This window comes from Anabrus simplex, chromosome 7 (assembly GCF_040414725.1).
Source record: "Anabrus simplex isolate iqAnaSimp1 chromosome 7, ASM4041472v1, whole genome shotgun sequence".
Lineage (NCBI taxonomy): Eukaryota > Metazoa > Arthropoda > Insecta > Orthoptera > Tettigoniidae > Anabrus > Anabrus simplex.
The window spans coordinates 227,072,195-227,088,291 of NC_090271.1; positions in this window are offsets into that span (position 1 = coordinate 227,072,195).

Consider the following 16,097-nt stretch of genomic DNA (forward strand, 5'->3'; position numbering starts at 1 on the left):
GACTTAGAAACCATTAAGCAAGATATAAAATCACAAGTGGCGGAGGACTTAAAACTTGCTTTCCCGTCTTCTTCTCAGGAAGTCCTTAAAGAAGTAGAAAGCTTAAAGGAAGAATTTCAAGAATCCCATGCTCAATTATCTCTTGCGCAAACTAAAATCGCGTCTATTCAAGACAAACTTCATGAATCTGTTAAAAATAATTTCGTGAAGTTGGGAAACGAAATTACTCTTCTGAAAAGTCAGCAAGAGGAGGCCGACAAACGTGTCAAGACTCAGTTAGATAATGCTCACACGCAGATTACTCGTATCTGTCGCGATGTAGCAGAAGTCAAGACCGACATAGAGAAGGAGGTCAAGGAAATTGAGAATTCCGTACAGGGGAAAATTAAAACCCTAAAACTTGAACTCCAAGGGGGTATAGAAGCTCTCAACAGCAAAGTATCGCAAATCGAACAGGATGTTTCATCATCTAGCCTTCACAACACTAGTGGAGAATCCATGAATGTTTCCACAATTTTTAAAATAACTGAGGAAAAACCAGCCAAATTTTCGGGGAAAGAGGAGTATACTGCTAAGGAGTTTCTCCTCAACCTCGAAGAGTTCTTTCAAGAAAATCACGTTAAGACCGACCGTCGTTTACGAATAGCATCTCGATTGTTAGAAGGCAAGGCGTTAATGTGGTTTACCGCTTTTAAATTCAGCATTAACACTTACGAAGAGTTTAAGGAAGCCTTACTTAGACGATTTTGGAGTGCTGAGGCTCAGCACCTGATAAAACTTCAATTATACTCTAGAAAGTATAACACGTCCGTCAATTCCTCGCGATATTCGGATTATCTTATATCTCAGCTTAAAAAGATGCAGTTTTTCGATCCTCCTTTACCGGAGCAAGAACTTATTCAGGTCATAACGCTGCAATTTCCACCAAATGTTCAGGAAATATTGGTGGCAGCAAACGTCCAGGACTTGGAGCAGCTCGATGATGTCCTGAGGAAACTCGATACTGCGCACACTCAGAGCGCAGCAAAAGTAGGTCGAACCAAAGAAACTATAACCAACTTTACGGAAATGAAGACTCCGGTTCAAGTAAATCCAGAACCGCGAGAAGAAAGAGAAACTCGCCGAGATATTCCGTTTCGGTACAGAAGATCTAGGAATCGTCCCTACGAAGGGAGGGCTAAGTTTCAACCTGGACCTTCATGGAGGCAGGCAGCTAATCAACCCAATGATAATAGGAACTCCCAGCGGGAAGAATTAGAGAAACGTTGGAGAGAGACTACGGAATATGTAAGGAGTAAGAACAGGGAAGAGGGCTTACCTGGAGCAGCTTCTTTGGAATACCAGGCAGAGATGCAGAGAAGAAATGAGAGAACGGAAATGGATCCAAGAGCTACGGGTACCAAAAAAAAAACTTTGTCGAAGCAATAAAGAGATTGCCTGAAAACCCGGAGGGAGGAGAGGTAGTATGTAGCGCACTCATTAACCATTGGTATTTAGAGGATGCAGATTTACTATATGAGGATTCAACACCACGACAGCCTCAGATACAACGCGGCTTACCGATCATTATCATTAAGTTAGGCAATATGATTGTTCACTCTTTAGTAGACTCAGGATCGCAAGCCTCACTAATTTCGCAGAAATTAATAGATGTGGCGCAGGAGACGACCTACATCTCCATCTTGCCGGTTGCTCAAGTTAAGGTTAAAGGCATAGTTCCTGACAAAGCTATTAAATGCAAATTCCAGGCGTTTCTTGAGTTAGAAATTGGTGGTGTTAAGTTCCAACATCTATTTTTGATTTTGACGCAAATGAAATTTGACTTAATTCTTGGATCAGACTTTCTCATTCAACATGGGGGAATCATTGATTATCCCGCTAATGTAATTAAATTTTTTCACGTCGAATCTGTAGGGCTACAGTTGGTTACTTATAATGACGTGAAGAATCCGGAATGTGAGACCCCGGTGGACATAGTAGAAGGCAAGATGAGCGAGGCTCCGCCTGTCGAAGAAAGCGTCCACGAAGAGGGGCGACCCGAGGAAGTGGGACCCGTAGAGGACCAGATGGCGTCCATTATCGATGATGAGTTTAACGAGGACCACTACAACTTCACGTTTTACGCCAATGTAGCTGAAAGCCCAGATTACGATGATGATGAAGTAATAAAGGCAATCCAAGAACTTTTCAAGAAGTTTCCAGATGTATTTTCCGAGAAACCTGGAGTCATTAAGGGTTTCAAGCACCACTTAGATGTTACTGACACATCACCTTATAAGAAACGGCCTTATCCGATACCCATGAAGTACTTGGAAGAAGCACGGGTCATCATTAAACAGATGGAGAATGATGGAATCATATCAAAATGCGTCACACCTTATATTAATCCTCTAGCTATAGTAAGAAAACCAAATGGTAATCTGCGCATATGCCTCGATGCGAGGGCTTTGAACGATAGGCTTGTACTAGAATATGACCACCCTCCCCTTCTCCGGGATGTAATTAGGAGATTTCATAACATGAAAGTATTTTCTGCTATGGACATGGCTTCTTCATATTTTCACATTTTATTGGATGAAGATAGTCGGAAATTTACCGGATTCATCTTTGATAATGTCACTTATGCCTTTAATAGACTCCCTTTTGGCATTAAGAACTCTGGTGCAGTTCTTATCAGAGCCTTAGAGGAACAACTCTCCGATGAAGTAAAGGCAATCACCACCATTTATGTGGACGATATCATCATCGCGTCCGAGTCCCTGGAACAACATGTACGAGATGTCCATAAGGTGTTGGAGGAATTACAGACCAAGAACTTTAAAATTAACGCCAAGAAAAGCCAGTTTTTCAAAACTGAAGTTTTGTTTTTAGGCCATCTTATTGGAGGGAATGGGATCAAGCCCAATCCGGCTAAGATTCAATGTATTCTAGAATTTCCTAAACCCACAAGAATGAAACACATCAGGCAATTCTTAGGCCTCTGCCAGTTCTTCGCGCAGCATTGCCCTAATTTTACTGAAACAGTAGCACCCCTGCAGCAGTTATTGAGGAAGAACAACAGGTGGAAGTGGACTGATGTCTGCGATAAAGCATTTGTGGCGACAAAACAGATGTTGAAAGACAATGTTCAACTGGCCTATCCTAATTACGAGCTACCCTTTTATATTGAATGTGACGCCAGCCGCATAGGGATCGGTGCAGCTCTTTTCCAAATTGATCCAAGGGAACCTGAAGTCCGCATCTTTCTCTCGTTCATGAGCCGCAAGTTGAGACCCCATGAAAAGGCTTATACGATAACAGAGTTAGAAGCCCTTGCCGTAGTACATTCTCTCATTTACTGGAAGAAAATAATCTTTGGATATCCGGTAATTATTTGCACAGATCATCAAGCACTGACATTTATTCTCAAGTCAGATATTACAAGCGAACGGATAACCCGATGGGCGCTGTTTATACAGCAATTTGATATCACTGTTGTTCACAGGCCCGGAAGGAAAAATATCCTAGCCGACGCATTAAGTCGGAATCCGACAGATGAGGTTTCGATCCATGCGATTGAAGTCATGAATGATGAAGATGAAGAGTTCTTGCGACGATTAAAGTATCTAGCGCAAGCTCAAGGAAGAGATCCTCTAAGCCATGAGCTGATTCGTTTTTTTTAAGGGTTTATCCCTCAAGACGACGAAGAGTATCCTCGTATATCTAGGATAGCTCAAAATTTTTGCTACCATGATGGCCTACTTCACAAGTACGTCGACCTCGCTAGAACAACAGATCGTATTTATGCCCCTCCTCGAATAAGGACTGCTATTATATGGCATTGCCATTCCATTTCTGGACACGCCGGTACGGACAAGGTCCTAAACCTGATTAGAGAAAGGTTTACGTGGGAATACTTACGCCGTGACATCCGTAACACCATTAGGACTTGTGATATTTGTCAAAGGATCAAGCCCAATAACAGGCTCCTCCGGGAATATCCACGACCTTTAATACCTGAAAAACCTGGCCAGATCTTCGCAATGGACCTATATGGACCTTTGCCCAAGGCGTTATGTGCCAACAGATACATTGTTGTCACCATAGATGCATTTTCTAAATACACTATGTTGCTTCCAATTCAGAAGGCAAATACCGGGAACATTCTCCGCAGGATTCGTCGAAACATCATTCCCGAGATGGGCAAGCCAGAATTTCTCTTAACAGACCATGGAAGTCAGTTTACCTCCATGGAATTCCAAGTTGCCCTGGAAGAACTTGAGATAAGGCATATCATGAACTCCATCCGACACCCGGAAGCCAACCCAGCCGAACGGGTTATGCGCGAAATTGCCAGATTCTGTAGATTGTATTGTGGACAACAGCATTGGAAGTGGGTTGAAGTTCTGCCCATTATGCAAAGGATCGTCAATACCACCATGCATGAGTCTATTCAGGACATCCCTTTGAGTGTACATAAAGGCCTCACCCCTGACAGACCTTGGGATCGAGTTTTGCCTGATCAACCTGACGCAGCAGTGAGCCAACAAGCTCGCATTACCAAGGCCCTTCGGCAATTACGACATGCTGCCCGAATCCGAGAAAAGAAGTTACGACATCACAAGTTTCGACAACCCTTACAAGTGGATGACCTGGTATTAATACGCAAGCCTGCAGTTTCGCACCCTGACCAGGGAATTTACGCCAAATTTTGTCCCTTGTTCATAGGACCCTTCAGGATACTTACCGCACTAGATAATGGTGCCTACGAAGTAGGAAGGGCAGATAGCGACGTTGAGGGGATCTTCAACTCGGCCAATCTCAAGAAATACTTTACTAGGAGATGAGCGAAAAGAAAATCGCCCAACAATTTTCTTTTTCCCGAGCAGGGGGGGAGATGAAACGGTAACGCCCTACGAGCATTCACGTTTCATTCTTTTATTAAGTGGAGCTCGCTAATACCCGACCGTAAGCTTGCGCCGAGCGCACAGGCATAGTGGAAACTGCGAGCAAGTTCGCGACGTTCCAGAACACCGGCCAAGGACAAGCGACGTCACGCAGAAGGTTCCTTCGTGTTCCATTGCTGCATGAACGAAATATAAGCGAGTCGCCAGCCTGGGGTAAGGCAGAATGTAAGCAGAGAGCCTGCAGTAAAGCAGAGGGAGTGCGCGGTATGCGACGGCAGTGTGCTGAAGGCAGAGAGTGGAGTGAGTCGGCAGTAAGCCGTGAGTCAGCGAGCGTGTGCAAGTAAGCCGTCGCGACATAATTCGTCTCTCGATCCGGCTGTATATTTGAATTCGTTTAAAGACTGTGTTCTCGCCAGCTTGAATTCATTTAAAGACTGTGTTCTCACATAAACTGTGCCAGCTTTGAATTCGTTTAAAGACTGTGTTCTTGCATTAATTGTGTCAGCTTTGAATTCGTTTAAAGACTGTGTTCTTGCATTAATTGTGTCAGCTTTGAATTCGTTTAAAGACTGTGTTCTCGCCAGCTTGAATTCATTTAAAGACTGTGTTCTCACATAAACTGTGCCAGCTTTGGATTCGTTTAAAGACTGTGTTCTTGCATTAATTGTGTCAGCTTTATTTCATTTAAAGACTGTGTTCTTGCATTAACTGTGCCAGCATTAATTTCGTTCAAAGACTGTGTGAAAGCAGCGGTAGTATTTCTAGCCAGCCCCAATTTCATTTAAAGACTATGTCTATCCGTTGAACTGTGTTGCATTATGATCTTAAGTGCCAGTGTTAATCTGAAAATCACGACGCACGGGAATTTGGACTATCATTTATTTCAACAAATGTATTATGCTGGTGGAGTACAGTGCAGAGACTGTACTCGATAAATTTAATTTTCTTTATGAAGTGCTTGATCACCGCACCTCGGAAGGTTCTAGATTGTTTCATTTGCGTATTATTCCCAATACGAACTGTGACTCTAACTTTATCCTTGCTACTGTGGGAACTATTTCGGCGTGCTTCGCCATAGGGAAGTGTCACACCAGTACCCCATGACGTCAAATGTGGAAGCTCCACATTTCCCCGTTCCTGCCTCTGGTTCGAGTCATCAACACTAATACAAACACCAACGACGGAAGACAACGCCGACGCCGACCGCAAGACGACGCAGCCGCCGCGGGACAACGTCCTCTTTACGCCCTCAGGGACAAATCTACAATTCAGCTATAAAAGGTGACATAATTATTTGCCTATTTATTGAATAAACTAAAGGATCCACTTAATCATGAATTTTTCTTTCACTACCCTTCTCTCTTACTCTCTTAGCATGGGCCGTACACGCCTTGTCGTTCCTCATGCTCTCCGATAAACTGAAGTACGGGCGTTCCTGTTACAATATCAAGTTGCCTATTATCTTTAGAAATGAGCCTCACACCTAGAATTCCATGTGTCTCATCTTTAACTTTTTCGTAGCTTACAAATTCCTCTTTCACCAGAATGAACACTCCCCCTCCCACCCTTCCTATCCTATCTCTACGATACACACTCCAGTGCCGTGTGAAAATTTCTGCATCAATTATATCATTTCTCAGCCATGATTCAACTACTATTACAATATCTGGTAAATATATATCTATTAAATTACTTAATTCTATTGCTTTCCTTACAATACTTCTACAGTTCAACACTAACAATTTTATGTCTTCCCTACTTGATTTCCAATTCCCTGTTCCCTTATCACCGCTCCCTAGGCCACCCCGTTTCCCTGAATGTACCTCCCTATTACCCTTCCAAACAAATTTCCTAACTTATACGTACCACTGCGGTTTAAATGAAGGCCATCTGAGCACAGATCCCTATCTCCTACCAGAGGACTGGACACTAGCAAATATATGCCTTATCCATCTAAGATTGCGCCATGCGTCCTTACTTACAGTCACTGTCCTTTCCTCCCGCTGAAGGTCGACATGGCTGTTCTCCCTGCTGGTGTCCTCCGAGTCAGCAGTTTGATTCACTTCCACATTCGATGCACGGCCCGCTACTATACTCGCTGAGGTTAGCCATCCACTAGGAAAGATCACAATATGAAGATAAAGCTGTAATTCAAGAGGACAAATTGGGGCAAATATTTGTTTATAGGAAGGTGAGTTAGGGATTGGAATAACTTACGAAGGGAGATGTTCAATAAATTTCCAATTTCTTTGCGATCATTTAAGAAAATACCAGGAAAACAACACTAGGGAATCTGCCACCTGGGCGACTGCCCTAAATGCAGATCAGTAGTAATTGATTTATTGAGTCCTTCATGGACAACCGGTACTGCATGGTGTAGTGTCATTGCTCTCTCATATTCCTGTTGGTCATCTGATTTGAGGTGTATTTCATAACTTTTTCATGTTAATTGGGTGTTCCATTGTGGAATTAATATTTTAGTTATTTCTGTGAAGTTGGCTGGTTATATGACTTTAGATTTGTTTACCCTCCTGCGTTTTCTTCTCTAAATTATTCCTCTTCTTCCCATGGTGTTTATGGTGGTATTGTGATAAATTAACTGCTCTCCATCTTTGTGTTATTCATTGCTTGGTGTTGTTTGATGGATCAGTTGTCGATGACAGACTAATCGCGCTCCCACTATCTTAAAAGTACTAGAGGTCTCCAACTGTTTCTATCAACATTATCCTTACTAGGAATAACTGTTATCCTTAAAACATGGATTTAGAAATTTTCTTTAACTTTGCCATTTCGTGTGTTACTGATCCGTTAGTGTGACTGTTCCTGATTTTCATTCTTGTCCTTCTAGGTTATGTGTGGTTTGTATATGACGTGTTGAACCAGACCAAGTTGAAAATTAATTAAATGATTTTGGTTGTTTATTTGAGAAATTTTTAAAATTAATAAGCTCACCGATTTTTGTTTCTACCTTTTCTTTTCCTTTTCTCTAATTTTCTTGGGTGTGTGTAACTTAACCAAATGTGATATTATCAAAGGTAATTGTGCCCTTCTCAGTTAAAGAAGCTCTAAAACTGTATTCATAAGTTTAACTTCAACATCTATGTTTGAAATAATTCTCAAGGCTCCAATTTTCAGTTTATTCTACATTACTCCGAAACTTGATATAATGTTAAACAGGTAAAATTTTATCTATTGTTATGCTACCGCTATTAAAATTCACTGTTACAGTGCTGTGATGTAGTGCCAATGTAGGAGATGTGTTTCGGTGTAATGAAGAATTCTAACTCATGGACTTAAATGGATACCAACCAAACTGGTAACCTTTGCATCTGGGCTCCGCTATGTCAACATTTGTATCTGAGGAAAACAACTATGTATGTTACTTCAAGCAGTATCAAGTAAGAATCTTACTATTGAATTTTACCACGGAAAAGAAGGTATTATGCAATTTTGTCTGGAATTTTAAAGCAATTAATGTGATAATTTATCACTTGGTCACTCATGACTTGTGCAATGTTATGCCTAACCCGGTGTTGGTCTTTTGTGGGAGGAGGCTATACATGTTTTTGAAACGATATGTTTGCCTGTCAAGCATTGATTGAAATGTGTGTTGATATGCATTATGATATGTGTTGTTATATGGTTAGCCTCAAAGCGCCATTTCATTTCCTCGGAATTTAAGCTGTGACTCTTGTTAGTACATGTAATTGACGTGGAGAGCTAAACAACAGTGGAGTTTCTCCACTCACTGTACGGTGGCCTTCAGGAGCGAGGTATATCTCGTTCTCGCGTGTACATAGTTGAGCCTAAGAGTGTCGTCGTTCGTGTCATTTTCAGGTCATTCAGTTTTTCCAGGACCAGGTTACATGTCCGCATGTAATAAGATATATATTGTATGAGGTTGTATTTTTAGATATTACTTGTTAACTGTATTACATGGGAATGTCGTTCTTTTATTTTAATTCAATGGTGGTTTAGCTTGTTTAATTATCTTTTTTTTTTTGCTAGGGGCTTTACGTCGCACCGACACAGATAGGTCTTATGGCGACGATTAATTATCTTTTATAATCATATTTAACTACTTAAATTTCACCAAAATATAATGTAAATGTACGAGTTGAAAATTGTTTCTTGAGGCTAACTCGGCTCATTATTTTGGCAGCCATATTCTTTTCCTTCGATCCGTGATTTTGTTGCTATGACTGCAGATCGTAAGCAGTCTAAGGGCGTGTGTGTGTGCCCTTTGTTTTGAGGTTAACATTTGACATTCGACGATTGATTGTTGGTTCGACTGTTCCATGGTGATGGATTGGTTTCATGGGGTGTTTACCAAATCTGTTTTGTGCTATCGGGTTTTAATTGAACTTATGTTTTAAAAATATATATTTGTTTCAGAATATTAGCGTACTGGTTTGTCCCTTCAAGGTTCTGTTAATTTTGGTTTTGCATTATCTATGCATGTTCGTTGTGGGACTTATTCTTGATGGTGTATTATTATCCTTCTTAATACATCAAATACATTAGAGGGAGTCACATAGAGACCGTTTTATGCTCAATTACTTAGCTAAAGTGATTCAATGAATTCTGAATTGTAATGATTTTTTGAAGTTTCATTTTATTTTATTTGATTAATTGGTTATATACCAAGTTAGGTAAAGTTTATAAAAAATCATAATCAATCACTACTGATCTGCATTTAGGGCAGTCGCCCAGGTGGCAGATTCCCTAGTGTTGTTTTCCTAGCATTTTCTTAAGTGATTGCAAAGAAATTGGAAATTTATTGAACATCTCCCTTCGCAAGTTATTCCAATCCCTAATTCCCCTTCCTATAAACGAAAATTTGCCCCAATTTGTCCTCTTCATATTGTGATCTTTCCTACTTTTAAAGACATCACTCAAACATATTTGTCTAATGATGTAATTCCACACCATCTCTCCACCGACAGCCTGGAACATACCACTTAGTCAAGCAGCTCGTCTCCTTTTTCCCAAGTCCTCCCAGCCCCTTTGATTGATGATATCTTGGGGGTACTGAATTGTGTAATTCAATTAATTTTGTTATATCAACTAAAGTTTAAATATTTTACTTGTCATCATTACTTAAATCATTTATAATCTTAATTAAAGAAGTATTTCCCCCCCTAAAACTGGTGTTCTTATTTTCAGTCAGTATGTGATTTCTTGATATTTTTAAATACATATTTAATATTTTATTTATTGTCATGACATTGTTTTGGGACTGATTCAGGTAAGTTTCCTTCCATTTCTTTGTTTTTGGTGATTATTTGTGGTATGTCCAATGTCGCGTAACAACTATCGCTTGTGGATATCCTGCTGATGCGCGATAAGAGAATGGAAGAAGGTATAAACGAATTGAGATGGCAAGAGGAAATGCTCCAGCAAGAAACCCGAAAGAAAAACATCTTTATATACGGGTTACTGGAGGATCCCAAAGAAGATATAGTAGCTAAAGTACTAGATCTAATAAATGGGAGTCTGAAGATAAGCAGCAGGGAAGCTGATATAGACGATGTTCAGCGACTGGGAAAGAGGACTGGTAAGTGTCCAATGAGAGTGAGGCTTATCTCCACCATAATGGTGAAGAAGATCTTGGACAGCACGCAGCACTTGAAAGGTGGGAGAATGTGGATAAAACAGGAAATGGAGAAAGAGGTATTTAGGAACCAAAAACTGCTCCGGTTCCTAATAGGTCACACTAGGCATTCTGGTCTCAATGCCAATACAAGAGGTAATCAATTAGTGGTGGATGATGGAAAGTGAAGTAGTACACAGTCAGTGAACCAGCTAAAGGAGATAGGTGGCCACATTGATAGGATGGTGTCCGAGGAAGAATGTGAACGTAGCGGATGGCTAACCTCAGCGAGTATAGTAGTGGGACGTACGTCGAATGTGGAAGTGAATCAAACTGCTGACTCGGAGGACACCAGAAAGTAGAACAGCCATGTCGACCTTCAGTGGGAGGAAAGGACAGTGACTGTAAGTAAGGACGCATGGCCCAATCTTAGATGGATGAGCCTGAAGGACTTCTGGCCTAAGAAACGAAATTCAAATGAAGTTTGTGACAGGGAAAGGGTGAGTGCACTAGAGGAGAGTTCTAGTGAACTAGGTGTAACCAGGGTTACGAGGAGTAAGACTGGCACTCAGAGTGAAATGCAGGGGAGAAAACAATAACTAGAACTGAAAATAAGGTGTGTGAATATCAAAGGTTTTATGACTAAATTAGGGAATGAATCTTTTAGAGAATTGATGTGAGGCTTACAGGTACTTGCTTGTGTAGAAAGCTGGATGGCTCCGGGAAGTAAAATACGAAGGGCGTACTATATTGTTTTTTTTTGCTAGGGGCTTTACGTCGCGCCGACACAGATAGGTCTTATGGCGACGATGGGATAGGAAAGGCCTAGGAGTTGGAAGGAATCGGCCGTGGCCTTAATTAAGGTACAGCCCCAGCATTTGCCTGGTGTGAAAATGGGAAACCACGGAAAACCATTTTCAGGGCTGCCGATAGTGGGATTCGAACCTACTATCTCCCGGATGCAAGCTAACAGCCGCGCGCCTCTACGCACACGGCCAACTCGCCCGGTACTATATTGTTTTACGCTTAATTTTTTTCTACCCAAATGAAGTACATTACACATCAGTTGTTACATCCACGTTCTCAACATAACCTCCTTGTAACTGTATGCACTTTTGCCATCGATGTGTCAGTCTCTCCAGACCTTCCTGAAACCATTCTTTACGTACCCATGCCTTGACAGCTGTGTCCAGTTCTGGAAAATCCGCAAAACGGCGGATGTTCCCAAACAGGTCATAATCACTTGGTGCTAAGTCGGGAGAGTGTGGCGAGTGTGGCAGCACCGTGAATCCCAACTGATCAATGGCAGCGGTGGTCTCTGGGCTAGTGTAGGACCGGGCATTGTCATGTTGCAGAAGCACACCTTTAAGCCATTTTCCTGGCCGCTTAATTTGAATGGCATGACGTAAGCGCTTAAGGGTTGCCACATATGCTGCATTGTTAATTGTGGCCCCAAATTCCAGCCAGTCAATGAGGATTATGCCCTTTGTGTCGCAGAACACTGTCGCCATTCGCTTGCCAACTGATGGCACTGTTAGACATTTCCTTGGCGGTGGACTGCCCCTATGCTTCCATTGCATCGATTGTTGTTTTGTTTGTGGCTCATGGTAATGGAGCCATGTCTCGTCACCAGTCACAAGCCTAGCCATGAAGTCGGCTGGATCTTGATCATGGTGTTACAAAAGTGCTCGGCACACGCCCACACGGCTCTGTTTTCGTCTGCAGAGACAAGAGTCTAGGCACCCACATGGATGACACCTTCCCCAACTGTAAGTGGCCGTGCACGATCCGCTAATTCCCGTGACTGCCTCCATTTCTGTAAATGTGATGCATGCGTTTCCTTGGATGGCCTGCTCGACCCGGGCAGTGTTGGCTGGTGTTGACACTGTCACATTCCTTTCAGAACTGGTTCCCTTGTCCACCGATGTGCGCCCTGTTTTCCAACCTTCCACCCAGTTGTAAACTGTTTTCTGTGACTCCGCATGGTCTCGGTGCCGATGAATTTCTGCAGTGGTCACGCCTTCATTCCATAGGAACCAAGTCGTATAGCGCTGTCCCTGATGGCTGCTTTCCATGTAGTCTGCTCCTACGCTGACAATGTTGTTATGAAATGGCTATGACGAGTGAATTCGTTGGCCCATGTGTGTGCTGCTACCAAACGATGGAACAAGACACTAGTTACACGTCACCACCTTCAAAAGTGAAATGTGAACCATACCTGTACATACAAAAAGTAAAGTGTAAAACAATATAGTAAGTTACACCCCTCGTAGAAGCAGAATAATTTAGAGTCTATTCCAAGGAAAAAGGAAAGAGGTTTCAAAGAGGTAGATATTCTGGTGGTATAATGACTTTGGTGAGGGAGGAGGTAAACGAAAATACGGAACAGATTGAATCGAGAATAGAGGAAATGATTTGGTTAAAAACAAAATTTTCTGAAGAGAGTGAGCGAGATTTGTGCATTGGTTTCGTTTACAACCTGCCTGAAGCCTCTCCCTCAATGTTCTTACAGTAAACAAGAGGAACCTCTTCAGTGAAGTATTCACGGAATTATTCTTCTCTTGTTCGGTACCAGAAAAATGTTGTACCTGGAGCTAGCTGTCTTTTCTCCTTTAAACGAGAACCCAGCATTTGTGACAGCTCCTTTGAGAGACCCAGATTTCTTACCAAGTCGTTTAGTTCACATTGAGTAAACAACTCTGGTTGTAGCTCTTCTGTGGTTATCAATATTTCATTGCTGTCACTAGAACCAGACGATGGTGATGATGACGATGATGATTATAAGGTTGCTGGTGGGCTACGCACAGGAATGTCAGGTCCATGTGGTACAGGTCTGATTGCTGATTTCAGGTTTGGATATGCAATGCTTTTAATACTTTTCTTGTTATGGCCTTCAACTTTTACCATACAAAAATAACAATCATCGGTGTGATTTGTTTGCTCTCTCCACACCATCGGAATTCCAAAAGGTAAAGACTTCTGCTTCCCGTGAGTCCATTTTCTTAATCCCGTAACACACGTATGACACGCTGCGCCTAACCTGACACCGAAATCTGCCAGGTAAGCTTTCTTTACGAATGAGGTTATGTTCTCTCTTCTCGATTTCAAAGTCAATGAGCCGCAAATGAAACAAACGGAGTTGGGATTGTTTACACACTGTCGTCTTGAGGAACTCGCCATTTGGAGACTGATTTGCACTTGTAATATGTATTAAATAGCTATTTAGAGCACGTTTCCAAACGAAACTAAACCAGTTGCAGTGTTCCTCTGTAAACATAGACATCAGACTATCGATTTTACCGCAATTGATTGTTTTAGATTACTCTAATGTACATATTTTATCGATAAGTGCACATTGCTACGCGCGAATTTAAAGAAGAGGAAAACTACGTAATTACATAAAAACTGTGGGTGTTGCAGGAAATCTGATACCATATGTGTACACAGCTCTAAAAAGTGATCTAAATACACACATTTTCATGTAAAGCCCGAAAATGATGTTACCCAGTGTTATTAGAGCACAACATTAAGGTGGCGGGAGAGAAGATGCGGGTTAAGGAGGTGAAGAGGAAAATGGAGAAAGGGTGGTACAATCATGACAGTAGACATAAAAAGTTTGAAGTAATGAAAGCACTAAAGGCGTACAGGAAATGGGGGGGGGGGGCAATTAGAGAATGAAATTCTGCACTAAGAGGAAAGAATATAGAGAATTGTTGTGTATAGCAAAATTTGAATGGCAGCGGCAAAGGGTTGCTGAACTGAATAGAAATTCTAAACACAATGAAAGTAGGAAAGTATGGAGTACGATTAGGTGGTTACGTGGCAAGCAGGAAGCTGCTCGGCAAACTGATGTAAGTCATGCCGACTGGGTGGAGTACTATAATAAATTATTAGGTGGTGAAGACAGATGGAGACCAAAAATAGAAGGGAGTGGACAATCAGGAGGATTGGGACATACTGTGCCTTCGTTAGATAAGGAAATATCGGTAGAAGTAAGAGAGGTGTTACAGAAAGCTAAGAAAGCGAAAGCAGGAGCTATTTCGAGGGTATCAAACAAATTTTGGAAACAAGTGGCAAAGAACGGACATATGCTAGAAAGCATTGTTAAATTATTTAGTATAATATTTGAAGGGGTAGAATTTCCAAAATCTTGGCAAGAGAGAGTGATTTGCCCAATTTAAAGAAGAAAGGAGAGAAATCAAACCCAAATAGTTACAGAGGCATAACATTGCTAGATACTTTATATTAAATATACACAGGGGTGCTGGCGAAAATGATTATGAAATGGGCGGAGGAGAGCTCGATATTGGAGGGACTCCAGTCATGGGCTGTTGTGGCAAAGGTGGGAAGAATAGAGATGTCACACAAGATGATCAGAGCAGTGAAAGGCATAGTCAGAAGTTAAGTGCTCAATTAAAGTGAAGAATGGTAAAGAAATTGGGAAGATACTCTCCAAAGTAGGGCTGAAACAGGATATAAGTTGTCTCCTATACCGTTTTTGCTATTCATAAATGATATATTTCAATCGAAAGGCTTTACGTCAGGGGTTTACCCAAGTCTTGAGAATCAGTCTACTCCGGGTCTCATTTTTGCAGATGACATCCTCCTACTTACACTGACTTCTATGAGTATGCAGTGTAGTATAAATGAAGTGATAAATTACTGCACAAAGATTGGAATTTAAAAATGAATAAACAGAAACCAAAGTGTATGGTGTGTAAAAATGGCTATAAATTATCAAAGAACGAAAAATGGTGGATAGGTGAGGCAAAATTAGAAGTTGTCAAGATAATAGAGTACCTGGGTAGGATAATAAGTGGAAATAGGAAATGGTCAGAAATAAAAAGAACAAAACTGCGGGGTATGGATTCACTGACCGCTATTAATATGTAAAACAAAAAGATGCCAAACACTGATTACAGGGTGCATAAAAATATATTAATGCAGTAGATAAATTGTACGGAGCAGAGATCTGGCGAGTTGAATAAAAAGTTTCTACACTTGAAGTAATCACAAGTAAATTTGCCAAATTAATAATGGCACTACCCAATTGCGGCGTAAGAATGATGTGCAAAGATGTAAGTCTACAGGGATATATAGATTTAAAAAGGTAATTAATTATTAAGATTGAAGTTGGGAGCAGGAGGTGAAGTGTTACAGATAGCTTACCAACACCAAATGAAATATCAGAACTAAGGATACTGGGTGGACGGGGTAAGGAACATTTTGGAAACGGTAGGCATAGGGTACTACTGGGAAAGGGATTGCTTAGAGCAGCAAAGAATATGTAAAAAGACAGTCCTAAGAGTTAAGGACATTGAAAAGCAATGAAGTGCTTGACAGTGTAAAAATAAAAGGTCATTGGCAGATTTTTATTTATTTTTTGCTTGTTATTTTATGTCGTACAGACACAGATAGGTCTAATGGCGATGAAGCAGAATTTTGTAATGTAATTGGGATAATTACCATCATCATCAATGTCCCACTCCAGTCACTCAGGTGTGGTTAACAAGCCTCCTCCACTCCTTTCTGTCCTTCCACTTTTCCTGCTCCATTACATCCAATCCAGCTTCTCTAATGTCCTTTCAAATCTGATCCATCCACCTTCTTCTCGGTCT